This window comes from Muntiacus reevesi, chromosome 15, assembly GCF_963930625.1.
Source record: "Muntiacus reevesi chromosome 15, mMunRee1.1, whole genome shotgun sequence".
In the NCBI taxonomy this organism is placed as follows: domain Eukaryota; kingdom Metazoa; phylum Chordata; class Mammalia; order Artiodactyla; family Cervidae; genus Muntiacus; species Muntiacus reevesi.
The window spans coordinates 1,386,234-1,399,786 of NC_089263.1; the positions used below are offsets into that span (position 1 = coordinate 1,386,234).

A 13,553-nucleotide genomic window follows, 5' to 3' on the forward strand; every position below is an offset into this window, starting at 1 on the left:
TGAATCTGAAGCAATCCACATGCCAACACATTCATGTTTGGCTTCTGACATACCAGATTAAGGTGCAGCAATCGAATGGTAGATGCAAGTGTGAGGGCAATGCTCCTGGGGGCCTTGCCTCTTTCCCTCATATGCCTGTCTCTCTTCCTCATGCTTGCATGTTTTTTCTTGCCTCAAGCCAGATTGAGTGGCCCAGAATGGAAGACCATTGGCACCGGGGGACCCGTTACATATTCCATGACTCCCAGCCTGGAAAGTTGAGGCCTATGAGCCACCACAGGCCACTGGACACACGGCCCGTGGTGGTCCAGGTGGAATACCAATGGCTGTAAGTGGCCCTTCTTCACGTAAACCTGGTGGTTTGGCCATAGGGCTCTGGGTGTGGTGTCTGCTTTTTCACCTTTGTACTTTGCCTGGGGCACGCAAGGTCCCATGGCCCACAGCTTGGCTTTAGTTCCTGCCTCTTGGCTGTGATCTGTGCAGTTCCAGCTGCTGAAGTGATTGAGATTGTTGGCTTTCCCGGGGTAGAGGTCCCGACTTTGCTCATTCAGCATCTGAGCACATGCACTTAGATGGATGATGATTCCCACAAAGGCAACCTTGAAAATCTGACGAAATGAATTATCAATCCTTATCATGTTCTCTTTGGAACTAAGGTCCAGCATGTGGCTTCCAGAGGGATGGAATGGACAGGGTCATATTGCCTTTGCTCCCTGGGGCATCAGCGGCAACAGCGTGGAAGCTGAGAGTGACAACCTTGTGGTGTGTAGGCGAGCCATGGGGAAAAGGGCCTGCATCTCCCATCCTCAGGGGACAGGTAGAGACCATGTATTGTCCCTGGTTGCACAAGACTAGCCAAAGCTGTTGTCTTTTGCTGTGGGTGAAAGTGCCGTGGCAGAGAAAGTGAAAGCCATTTGTGGGCCTCTGGGCTGACATTGAGTTCATCAGGCCTCTGCCTGCCCATTGCCTAGTCCCCTGGAGAAAACAAATTGTTTTTGTTCAGATTCAGAATGGGAGTTGTGGCCTCAGCCAAACTTCTCTTTCATGTTCTCCGGGGGAATAGGATGCTACATAGTTTTGTCCTGATATTTGAAGAAGTAAATGAGCATAGTGTCCAGGAGTTTGGGCAAGCTGATGGACCCTTCTTGTATTGTTTCTTTTGTTTCGTGTATGAGTGTGCACAGGTGTTAGGAGGCTGAATCTGGAAGGTGCCTTAGTGCCTTTCCAAGGAAATCAGAATCCTATGTTGATGGGAAGGTCCAGCATGTTTCCCTGATGCGGGTGGTTGGCAGGAAGTGAGGAAAGCTTGGACAGCAGGAAATATGCCCAGAATGGTGGTTGAACCAATGGGTGAGTAAGCAGGTGGATGGATAAATTTTTCAGTCAGGTTTCATGGACTCTTTGTGTTTCCTTAAGTGCATTTGGAATGAGTATTAGGAAGGACAACAGTGGCAGATTTATGGACCATCCAAGTTTTCCTCTCCCATAATTGGTTTCCTTTGTGGTAGAACTCCAGATCTGCAAGTGGTTGGTATCCTGTCCTGTCCTGTCCTGGTGGCCAATTATGAGGCAAAGGGGATGTTTTCTGTCCATCTTACCGTGTTCTCCCTGTGTGCATGGCATAAGGTGTGCCTTGGGACATTCACATGTCATTCCTATATCCAGCCCACCTATCCTTTCCCAAGTTTCACTGAAATTCAGTGGGCTGGACCCGATAGAAACAGAGGAGTCAGTTGCCCACATAAGCAGGGGCTGTCTTAAGGACAGGAGAGGCTTTCTGGCACAGTGGTCTCTTTGTTTCGTGGCCTGCTGGTGCAGCAACACTGTGGTCTCTTGCGTTCCTAGCCGCAAGCCAGAGACATCATCGTGGGTTCAGCAACCACGGCTGTTTCTGAATCCTGTCATGTCATGGCTTGTGCTGTCAGGATGGTCATGGATCACCTGGGTCTTGTGTTGTCTCCAGGGCCATTGTAGTGATGTTACTGCCTTAAAAAGTGCAGTACATCACGATGAGCAACTTAAGTGCTGTAAATGGTGGAGCCCCACATCTTTGCATTTCAGAATGGTTCCAATGGCCTATAGCTTTTTGTATATTTGAAGCTAAATGCTTGTAGCACGGCTGTAGTCCAGGAAGCAAGTACACTCATGTGCCACCCAGATTGTTCACAGCTGTACTATGGAGCCCCTTTGTTGCACAGTCCAAGAAATAATTTCATGGATAACCTTCCTGTCAAAGGAGGGCCTTATTCTTGTGCAAGCTCTCAAATACCTTTGTTCCTTCCCCATGGTGGTGAGACCATTGTGAGCGGAGTAGGTGCCAAGAGTGTGTTTGTTTTCCTGGAGGGACAGTGGTAATTCAGACAAGGTGGCCTCCTTTCCCTGAGGGTGAGTTGGGGATTCTTAGAGATTATCTTTACATTGTGCTGTCAGTGATGGTAAGAGGAGTGTATTTGCAGAGAAGAGTGTATATGAGACCAGAGAGTTGACAGAACATTGGCACTTTGTCTTGTTGGCCTCTTGACACTGAATTTTTCCCTGTAGCAATGCATTCATTTTTGGCTTCTGACACATGAAACAGAGTTGCAGCAATTGAGTCATAGATGGCAGTATGAATCTCAACTCTCCTGTGAGCATTGCCTCTGTCTGCTATGTGCCTGTTGCTATTCTTCAAGCCTGCGGATATTTTCTTGCCTCAAGTTAATTTGAGTCACCAACTTGGAATACCATTGCAACAGGTAACCTTTTGCATATTCTGTGACACTTGGCTTGTGGAGGTGAGACCAGGTGAAATTAGTGATCCCCCATATCTGAGTGGACATGCAGCCCATGGGGATACAGGTAGAACACCCATGGTTGTAAATCGCAATTCTTTCCCAAAACCTAGTGGTTTGTCTACAGGCCTCTGGGTGCTGGGGTTGCACCCTTACCTTCTGTGCTTACTCTCTGGCATTCAAGTCCCATGGCCTGAGGCTTGACTACAATTCCTACCCTTGTCTTGGCTCTGGGCGGCCCCAAATGCTGATGTGATTGGGCTCGCCTACAGTCCTAAGATAGAAGCCACAACTTTCCACATCCAGTGTCTGAGCACATGGTAGGATTGTGTTGACTCCCACAAATGCATTCCTTGGAAATCTAAACAAAATGAGTGAGCAGTCCCTATGGTCTCATTGGAATTAAGTTCCAGTGTGTGGTTCCCACAGGGAAAATAGAGAGAATGCCAAGTTGCATTTGCTTCCTTGTGCTTCAGCAGCTTCACTGTGTAAGTTGAGGGTGACAGCCTTCTCATGGGAAGAGGAGTCATTGGGAAAGGAGCCTGGGTCTCCCATCCTCTTTGAATGGCTGTAGACAGCATGTCTGATCTGGGTTTATGAGCCCAGTCAGGATTGTGGTCTCCTGCTGCAGGTGAGGGTGAGATAGCAGAGGATGCAGGAGTTGTTTGAGAGCCTCTGGGCTGCCACTGTGTTCATGCCTCCGCTCAGTTGTTGCCTTGTCTCTTAGAGGAAGCCATAATCTTTACACTCAGAGTCAGAACAGGAGTCCTCGCCTAGGTTGGTCTTCTATGTCGGTCTTCTATGTCATCTTCTTCTGAAGAGAAAGGATACAGAGTAAGTTTCTCCTGATGGTTGGAGGACATCAGTCACTGTTCCCAGCACGTTGTCCAAGCCTATGTCCCCTTTTTGGGTTGTGCCCCACTTGTATGTGAGTGAACATGAGTGTTGGGAGGGTGGGCCTGGAAAATGTTTTGAGGTAATAAATATTCTGTGTTAATGGGAGACTCTGAGGCAGGTGTATTTCGGGGCAGTTGAAAGGTGAGAGGGTGGTGAATGTGTGTGGAATGAGCAGTGAACCCATGGCTGGACTGGTGAGTGGAGGTGTCACGAGTCTAGAGGGCTCCCTGGGCTCTTTTGGTTGCCTTCAGTGCATTTGTGCTCAGTGTCTGGAAGGCCTAGGGAAATAATAGTCAGGGACTGTGCCCTATTTGGCCTCTTTTTGATTAACTTCCTTCACTTTGTGTCTTCACGGTGCTGAATGTTTGTTATTGTAGTATTGTATCATGTCTTGACCTGTGTGCTGATTATGAGGCATGAGGTCCCCGTCTGGCTACATTTTCTCTGTGTTGACCTTGTGAAGTTGTTTCTTAAGCCATCCTAAATTTTTTTCTACCCAGCCCTCCTAGCCTTCCCTAAAGGTTAGAGTTCTTCCCAGAGGTCATTGGGCGGGACCTTGTAGGAACAGGGGAGTTGGCTGATAAGGAGAGATTGCAGATTTAGGGGCAGGAGAGGCTGTCTGGGGGATGGGTCATCTTGACATGCCACCAGCTGATACAGTGAGCTCATGGTCTCTGGCATGCCTGGCCTCAGTCCAGTGAGGATTGTCACAGTGAGGTCACAACTGTTTGTTGGATTTTCTCATGGCATGGCTATGGGTGTCACATTGTTCCTGGAGGACCCGGGTCTCAGTATGTCTCTGAGTTACGGCTGTGATATTCCTGGCTAAAGAAATTTCAAAGCTTCACGGTGAGTGTCCCAGTTGATATAAAGTGTCTAGCTCTGTAACTTTGGGTTTTGGAGTAGCTTTGCATGTTTTCCAACTTAAGGGCCTCTACCTTGGCTGTATTCCAGGAAGTAAGTGCACTCTTGAGTCCCCCAGAGTCAGTTCAGCTGTGCCTCAGGGACTCTGTTGCGGGGCCCAAGGAGCCACTTTGCATTGTGGACCCCACTTTCAGGCAAGTGCCGCTTTCTCATGTAAGCTCCCAGTTCCCTTGTTGCCCTGTTGGCAGGTCCATTGTGAGCAAAGTAGGTGCCAAGATTGAGTGTTTCCCCAGAGTGTCAGTGGCTGTTAGATTGGCAGGGTGGGCCCAGTTTTCCTGGGTATGTCAAGAGGTTCAAGAATTACACCTTTAAGCTGTGTCAGCAGGTACAGTATTCAGGAATGGAATTGGAGGGCCCAAAACCAGGGATGTGATGGACCAGTGGCTTTCTTTGGCCTGATAGTTACCCACTCTGAAAGTGTCCTTGCCCCAGTGCGTTCACATTTGACTCCTGCTACACAGACAAGGGGCAGGATATAAAACAGAGGCAAGAGAGAGCCCAGTATTCCAGGTGGCATTGCCCCTTTTTCCTGTACATGTTCTTCATGAACCTATGCATGTTCTTCAAGTGTGTATGTAAATTCTTGCTTCAATTCAGGTGGAGTCCCCAGGGATCAAAACCATCAGTGTGGTATCCTTCCCATATTCCATGACATCAGGCCAGGTGAGGTCAGGCAGGGGAGCCCCTGGAGGCATGTTGGCATAAGCCCATGGGGTAATGGTGGAATGCTAATGGTGGTAAGTGGTACTTCTTCGTGGGAACCTACTGGTTTGGCCTGGACCTTTGTGAGCTGGAGCTGCACCATCACATTCTGGGCTTTCCCTGGGACATGCGAGCTCTGATGGCCTGAAGCTTGACTGCACTACCTCCCCCATGACTGGGTGATGGGTCCTGAATGCTGATGTGATTGAGTTCCCTGGCCATCTCAGGGTGGAGGCCATAGGTCCAGAGTCTGAGCACATGCTTAAACTGATGATGACTCCAAAAAAAGGCATACCCTGGTGAGTGTGAAAAGCCTCTACTGTCTCCTCATCAGAACTGGGGTCCTAAATGTGGCTCCCACAGGGAACATAGACAGGGTGTCACATTGCATTTGCCCCCTTGGCCATCAGCAGCCACTTTGTGCAAGTTGAGGGTGATGACTTTCTTGTGGGAAGAGGAGCCTTTGGGGGAAAAGTCTGGGACTCCCATCCCTGGGGGATGGCTAGGGAGAGTGTGTCATCCCTGGATGCAGGAGGCTAGCCAGGTCTGTGTTCTTCTTCCACGGGTGAGAGTGCAGGTGCTAAGGGAAGTGGGAGCCTTTTAGGGTCTCTGGCCTGCCGTTGAGCTCTTCAGGCCTCTGCCAGGTCATTGCCTTATCCTGGAGGATGCCTTCGTCTTTACACACAGGGTCAGGCAGGAGCCCTGCGCAGGCCGGGCTTCTCTGTCATGTTCTGTGCGGAGATGGGATGAATGTTAGAAGGTTTTTCCTGATGATCTTAGCAAATCAACAGACCACCATCCATGGGATGTGAGCCAAGCTGACAACCCCTCCTCACATCACATCCCCCTTGTGTGTGTGTGTGTGTGTGTGTGTGGTGGGGCGAGGTGGGGGGTGGGGGCAGGCACTGGGCTTGAGAGGTTGGGCCTGGAAAATGTCTAACAGAATTTTTGAAGAAATCAAAATTCTGTGTAGAGGAGAGGGTCTGGCACTTTGATCTGAGGTGGGTAGATACTAAGGACAGAGAATGGCAAAGAGAGTGAGAAATGCCATAGGAATTGTGCATGAACCCCTAGGTGAAATGCTTTGTGGATGAACTGGCAAGTCTGTAGGGTTCCTTGAACTCTTTGGGTTGCTTTCAGGTACGTTTTAAGCCAGTTTCAGGAAGCACTGAGGGTGCAGATTCATGTACCCATCCCCTAGTTGGCTTCTCCTTTGATTGACTGCTTTGTGATGGATCTTTGTGGCAGCAAGTGGTTGGCATCAAGGCATTGTATCATGTCTTGGCATGGAGGCCAATTATGAGGCGGGTGTTTGTTTTATCCATGTCTGGCCAGGTTCTCCCTGTGTTGATGATATAAAGATGTTCCTCAGGACATTACAGGGTCATTTCTATACCCAGCCCACCTAGCCTTCTCTTAGGTTTGGAGCTCTTTCCTGGAGGTCATTAGACTGGATCCTGTGGAAACAGGGGAGTCAGCTTCCAAGGAGAGGCTATCTGTTATGAGCATCATTTTGTCATGCCATCGGCTGGTGCATCAAACCTATGATCCCTGGAATACCAGACCTCAGGCCAGAGAAGTCATGGTGGATTCAGAGCTTGCAGCTGTTTGCTGGGTTATGTTGTGGAATAGCTGTTGGTGTCACATTGGTCCTTGAGGACCCGGGTCTCATGGTATCTCTGGTGTGGACAGTGATTTTCCTGGTTTATGAATTTGCAAGGTTCTGTAGTTTTGGTGACTGTGGATGTCACCATGGTCCTACAAGAGCTCTTGGTTTGCTAAAGTATGGGCACTGATGGGACTGACTTTCAAAAGTGCGAGGCCCCACATCAGTTTACTCAGCTGTTTTAGGTGTCTCGCCTTACAACTTTGGGCATTGGATAGGCTCCATTTCCTTTCTGTCTCTGTGTGGTCCAAGTGAAAGGCTTTTATCTTTGCCTTAGGCTCAGAAACAATCTTCTTGTGAGTACTTACCTAGCTAATGTAGCCATCCCCAGGTTGTGTATGAGTTTCTATGGTATATCATTGTATATTTTCTTTTCTTTTTTTTTTAATGTGGCTCATTGAACATTTTTATTTTAGCTCTGTAAATCAGGATCATGAAATTTTTGTTATTCATCTTTTTCTTTTCCTACTTGTTTTCTTCACTGTTTGTCATATGTGTTATATTATGATATAGTTGCCATTGTTTTCAGTCAAGTGCTTTATAAAAAATTTTCAGAGCCCTCCTTTCCATTTTTAATTGGTGTGCTGCAAGAATTTCAAAAAACTCTTTGTATCGATGTGTATTTTATTGACCCTTATTTTTGTTGTGTGTGACCTTATAATATCACACTTCATGTTTTTGTTTTTACTCTTGTTTTTTTAGTTGTTTAATTTACCTTTTTAAACCAAGAATTTTTGCCAATTTAAATATTTCTTAAAATAATAAATTACACCTAAATGTTTCTTAGTCCTCTTATCAGGTACATCTCTTTTGTTTTTTGCTTTCATATTTTTCCAAAATGTTATATAATTTTTTATGAACATTTTTATGAATATTTTTTTACATTCTGATTCTAGATGCCTTTTTTAATTTCTGGATTTTTGACTGTAGAAATTTTTTAAATTGTGAATTCACTGTTTCATATATGTTTGTACTACTATTTTTGTATGTTTAACCTTAATTGTACAATGTTACAGACTCTAGAGAGTCTCTTGGGCTGCAAGATCAAAGCAGTCAATCCTAAAGAAACTCAATCCTGAATACTCATTGGAAGGACTGACGCTGAAGCTGAAGCTCTAATACTTTGGCCACCTGATGTGAAGAACTGAATATTAGAAAAGACCCTGATGCTGGGAAAAATTGAAGGCAGGAGGAGAAGGGGACAACAGAGATGAGATGGTTGGATGGCATCACCAACTCAATGAACATGAGACTGAGTAAACTCTGGGAGTTGGTGATGGACAGAGAGGCCTGGCATTCTGTAGTCCATGGGATCCCAAAGTCGGACATGAATAAGTGACTGAACAACAACAGACCTCTGTCCATCGTTCTTCAGACACACTGTTTAACTAGATTTAGTCCCTTGAATCTATTTGTTACTCTACTATGAATTCATACAGGATTTGATTTATGTCGTACCTGGCTGGCCTAGTGTTTTTCCCAGTTTTCTTTAGTTTAAGCCTGAATTTGCTATTAGAAGCTGATGATCTGAACCACAGTCAGTTCCAGGTCTTGTTTTTGCTGGCTGTCTGATTTCAGTATTTACCATTTGGTGGCCACAACTGGAAAAGGTCAGTTTTCATTCCAATCCCAAAGAAAGGCAATGCCAAAGAATGCTCAAACTACTGCATATTGCACTCACCTCACATGCTAGTAAAGTAATGCTCAAAGTTCTCCAAGCCAGGCTGCAACAGTATGTGAACCATGAACTTCCATATGTTCAAGCTGGATTTAGAAAAGGCAGAGGAACCAGATATCAAATTGGCAACATCCGTTAGATCATGGAAAAAGCAAGAGAGTTCCAGAAAAGCATCTGCTTCTGCTTTATTGACTCTGCCAAAGCCTTTGACTGTTTGGATCACAACAAACTGTGGAAAATTCTACAAGAGATGGGAATACCACACCACCTGACCTGCCTCTTGAGAAATCTGTATGCACGACAGGAAGCAACAGTTAGAACTGGACATGGAACAACAGACTGGTTCTAAATAGGGAAAGGATTACATCAAGGCTGTATATTGTCACCCTGCTTGTTTAACTTATATACAGAGTACATCATTGGAGAAGGAAATGGCAACCAACTCCAGTACTCTTGCCTGGAAAAATCCCATGCACAGAGGAGCCTGGTGGGCTGCAGTCCATGGGGTTGCTAGGAGTCGGACACAACTGAGTGACTTCACTTTCACTTTTCACTTTCATGCATTGGAGAAGGAAATGGAACCCACTCTAGTGTTCTTGCCTGGAGAATCCCAGGGATGGGGGAGCCTGGTGGGCTGCCGTCTATGGGGTCGCACAGAGTCGGACACGGGTGAAGCGATTTAGCAGCAGCAGAGTACATCATGAGCAACACTGGGCTGGATGAAGCACATGCTGGAATCAAGATTGCTGGGAGAAATATCAATAACCTCAGATACGCAGATGACACCACCCTTATGGCAGAAAACAAAGAAGAACTAAAGAGCCCTTTGATGAAAGTGAAAGAGGAGGATGAAAAAGCAGACTTAAAACTCAACATTCAGAAAACTAAGATCATGCCATCTGGTCCCATCACTTCATGTCAAATAGATGGGGAAACAGTGGAAACAATGACAGACTTTCTATTTTGGGACTCCAAAATCACTGCAGATGGTGACTGCAACCATGAAATTAAAAGATGCTTGTTCCTTGGAAGAAAAGCTATGACTAACCTAGACAGTATATTACAAAACAGAGATATTACTTGGCCAACAAAGGTCCATCTAGTCAAAGCTATGGTTTTTCTAGTAGTCATGTATGGATGTGCGAGTTGGACTATAAAGAAACCTGAGCACTGAAGAATTGATGGTTTTGAACTGTGTTGTTGGGGAAGACTCTTGAGAGTCCCTTGGACTGCAGAGAGATCCAGCCAGTCCATCCTAAACGCAGTCAATCCTGAATATTCATTGAAAGGACTGATGCTGAAGCTGAAACTCCAATACTTTGGCTACCTGATGCGAAGAACTGACTCATTGGAAAAGACCCTAATGCTGGGAAAGATTGAAGGCAGGAGGAGAAAAGGATGACAGAGGATGAGATGGTTGGATGGCATCACCAACTCATCGGACATGAGCTTGAGTAAACTCTGGAATTTGGTGATAGACAGGGAGGCCTGGCATGCTGCACTCCATACGGTCGCTAAGAATCGGACACAACTGAGCAACTGAACTGAACTGATGTCCATGTGTAACGTCATCTCTTGTGTTGTTGAAAAAGGGTATTTGCTATGACTAGTGCATTTTCTTGGCAGAATTCAGTTAGGCTTTGTCCTGCTTCATTTTGTTCTCCAAGACCAAACTTACCTGTTATTACTCCAGGTGTCTCTTGACTTCCTACTTTTGCATTCCAATCCCTGAGGATGAGTAGAATATCTTTTTAAGTATTAGTTCTAGGAGGTCTTCTAGGTCTTCATAGAAATGGTCAACTTTAGCTTCTTCTGTATCCATGGTAGGGGTATAGACTTCAATTACTATAATGTTGACCGAGTTGCCTTGGAAACAAATCAAGATGATTCTGTCATTTTTGAGGTTGCACCCAAGTACTGTATTTTGGACTCTTTTGTTGATTATGAGGGTTACTCCATTTTTTTAACGGGATTCTTGCCCACAGTGGCAGATATAATGGTCATCTGAATTAAGTTTGCCTATTCCTATCCATTTTAGTCACTGATTGCTAAGATATTGATGTTTATTCTTACCATCTCCTGCTTGACTGTGTCCAGTTTACCTTGATCCATGGGCCTAACATTCCAGGTCCCTATGCAATACTGTTCTTTGCAGCATTGAATTTTACTTGCATCACCAGACACACCCACAGCTGAGCAGCATATCTACTTTGGCCCAGCCACTTCATTCATTCTGGGGCTATTAGCAATTCTCCTCTACTCTTCCCCAGTAGCAGGTTGGACACCTTCAGACCTGAGCGACTCATCTTTTGGTGTCATATCTTTTTGGCCTCTTGTACAGTTCATGAGGCAAGTATGCTGGGGTGGTTTACCATTCCCTCTTCTCAGTGGTCATGTACGGTTGTGAGAACTGGACTGTAAAGAAGGCAGAATGCCAAAAAATTGATGCCTTCAAACTGCTGTGCTGGAAAAGACTCCTGAAAGTCCCCTGGACAGCAATGAGATCAAACCAGTCAATCTTAAGGGAGATCAACCCTGCATATTCACTGCAAGGACTGATATTCAAGCTGAAGCTCCAGTATTTTGGCCATGTGACGTGAACAGGCAACTCATTAGAAAAGTCACTGATTTGGGGAAAGATTGAGGGCTGAAGGAGAAGAGGGCATCAGAGGATGAGATGGCTGGATGGTGTCACCAGTGCAATGAACATGTACTTGGGCAAACTCCAGGAGATGGTGAGGGACATGAAGGCCTGGTGTGCTACAGTCCATGGGGTCGCAAAGAGTTACATGACTGGGCAACTGAACAACAGCAACAACCTTAGTTTATTAGTATTCTTTTTAATGAGTTATTTAATATCTAGGTATCTTATTTTTTCACACAGATCCTTTGTGGGATTTGGATCATTTTTTCTTTTTTAAATTTTTTTGATCTTTTGATCCTCACTGATTTCACTTAATATCTTCCATGTTTTGTGCTCTCTAATAATGATCATGTCTGGTAAACTTTTCTTACTTATTATACAATTCCATTTTCATTTCATTTATTTATATTTTTGTTATTTACTGGAGATTTGTCTTCATTTTCACTTTTTAAAGATATTTTATATTCACACCCCAAATTTTTCATCAGTATTTTATTATTTATTCTGATAACTGCATTGTTTCATCTTTTGTTTCTTTCATTGATTTTCTATTCACATTCTTTTCATGATTACTTTTCTTCTGTAATATGTCATCTTTTCATTTCTATCTGGAAGTTTTTTATTGTAGTATAGTTGATAAACAATATTGTGCCAATTTCTTTATATAGCAGAGTGACTGAGTTATACACATATATACATTTTTATACTCTTTTCCATTATGACTAATAACAGAATATTGAATGTCATTTCTTGTATTATACACTTAGGACCTTGTCTATCCATTCTAAATATAATAGTTTGTATCAACCAACCCCAAACTCCTAGTTCATCCCTTTCCCTCCCCTCCTTCCCCTTGGCAGCCACAAGTTTGTTCTCTATATCTGTGCTTGTCTTTCTGTTTTGTAGATAGATTCATTTGTGCCTTAGTTCAATTCCACATGTAGGTGATATATTCTACTTGTCTATCTCTTTCTGACTTAATTTAGTTTGATAGTCTCTAGTTGTAGCTCTGTTGTGCAGTTTTTATATTAAATTAGGGTACCTGATTTCTATTACAGTTTTTATTTTAGTTCCTAAACCCTGTTTTGGTTTAATTCAATGTCTTGCATCTAAAGTTTGTGGTTTTCTTTGCAGTCCAATTGTCAGAGCTGATTTGTTGCTATTTTGGTCCCTTGGTTTCTTTGATTTTACTTAGTCTTCTTGTAGCTCCTGCTAGTCATCCATAAGGTGTTAGAAGGTTTTTTCTACACTGAATGCTCTCTCTGGAGTGAGAAACTCTACATACAGAAATGAATAGTTTCTGTTAGTTCAGGCAGCTCAGTTTCATGGTGTGACCTGATCTGTGTCACCTGGCTTTTAGCCTTCTTAGGTACAGAGGGAGATTCTCTAGCCTAGAGGGAGATTATCTAGTCTAGAGATTTTCAAGACTAAGTGAGAATATGTGCAGTGTAGGGATTCCTAGGCCAGTTGATCAGTGAAATTTTACCAAATTTTACCAAAAAATTTCACTTTTGCTCTATTTTTATAGTTCAACTTAGAATCACACTTGATTTCTTTCGAAAGAATTATATTTGTTTCACCTTGAGAAGTGAAATGATGGAGAATATCTGACTAAATCTGCCATTCAAACCTCACAGTTCATTGGAGACTCACACTGGTAAGCATTTTGTCCTGAGAATACTGACATTAGAGTGTTGGAACATTCCAATAGTAATAAAACTCTGGCCAAGCCAGTTAACTGATACTAGATCATTGACTGTGATGACCTCATCCCCATCATTTAAAACTGCTGATGGTTGTGTCTGAAGGTGTTGGGATCCTGACTGCTCAGTCTCTGCTACGTAACTTACTGTCCTGCTACAAATGTACCTGCACTGGTGATGAGTTCAAAGTGGGCCTCAGAGGAATCTGAATAAAATGGCTGACGAAATTATTTCTGTGAGGTGAGGTCCAGCACAAGGGGCTATACTAGGCTATGGAGGGAGTTCAGTTGGTCAAGTAGTATCAATAGTGACTATCATGTTTAAAGTTAACAAATAACTTTTACAAATTCTACAGTTGCCTGTAAACATCTGATTTGATGGAAGAAAATACTGGACAGTATTTGCTCTGATGGAGGGTAGAGATTAACTTAATGTTGGAATGACATCAGGAACAGTTTAGGAGACAAATGCATTATTTTATTTCAAATGAGGGTGCGTTTGTGAACTCTGCCACTTTGTGTCTAGGAGACCAATGGACACATTTACCTCTTATCTTTCCACATTTTAC

At 44.2% G+C, this 13,553-nt stretch overlaps 1 long non-coding RNA gene, 1 other non-coding gene and 2 pseudogenes across 7 annotated transcripts in view; all 4 read left to right on the top strand.

Moving 5' to 3' along the window:
- Nucleotides 1-13,553, top strand: part of LOC136147401 (uncharacterized) — a 41,541-nt gene that overhangs the window by 3,245 nt on the left and 24,743 nt on the right. For 4 of the 6 annotated variants that reach the window (XR_010659180.1, XR_010659182.1, XR_010659178.1 and 1 more), the window contains 2 exons: nucleotides 179-328; nucleotides 12,811-12,939. This is a non-coding gene — a long non-coding RNA (uncharacterized lncRNA). The remainder of the gene's footprint in view (nucleotides 1-178; nucleotides 329-12,810; nucleotides 12,940-13,553) is intronic. The other 2 variants (XR_010659181.1, XR_010659183.1) reach the window with 2 other exon arrangements.
- Nucleotides 571-660, top strand: LOC136147648 (small nucleolar RNA SNORD116). Its single transcript, XR_010659309.1, has one exon. It is a non-coding gene; the product is annotated as a small nucleolar RNA SNORD116 (small nucleolar RNA).
- LOC136147644 (small nucleolar RNA SNORD116) lies at nucleotides 3,095-3,182 on the top strand (annotated as a pseudogene).
- LOC136147649 (small nucleolar RNA SNORD116) lies at nucleotides 5,559-5,639 on the top strand (annotated as a pseudogene).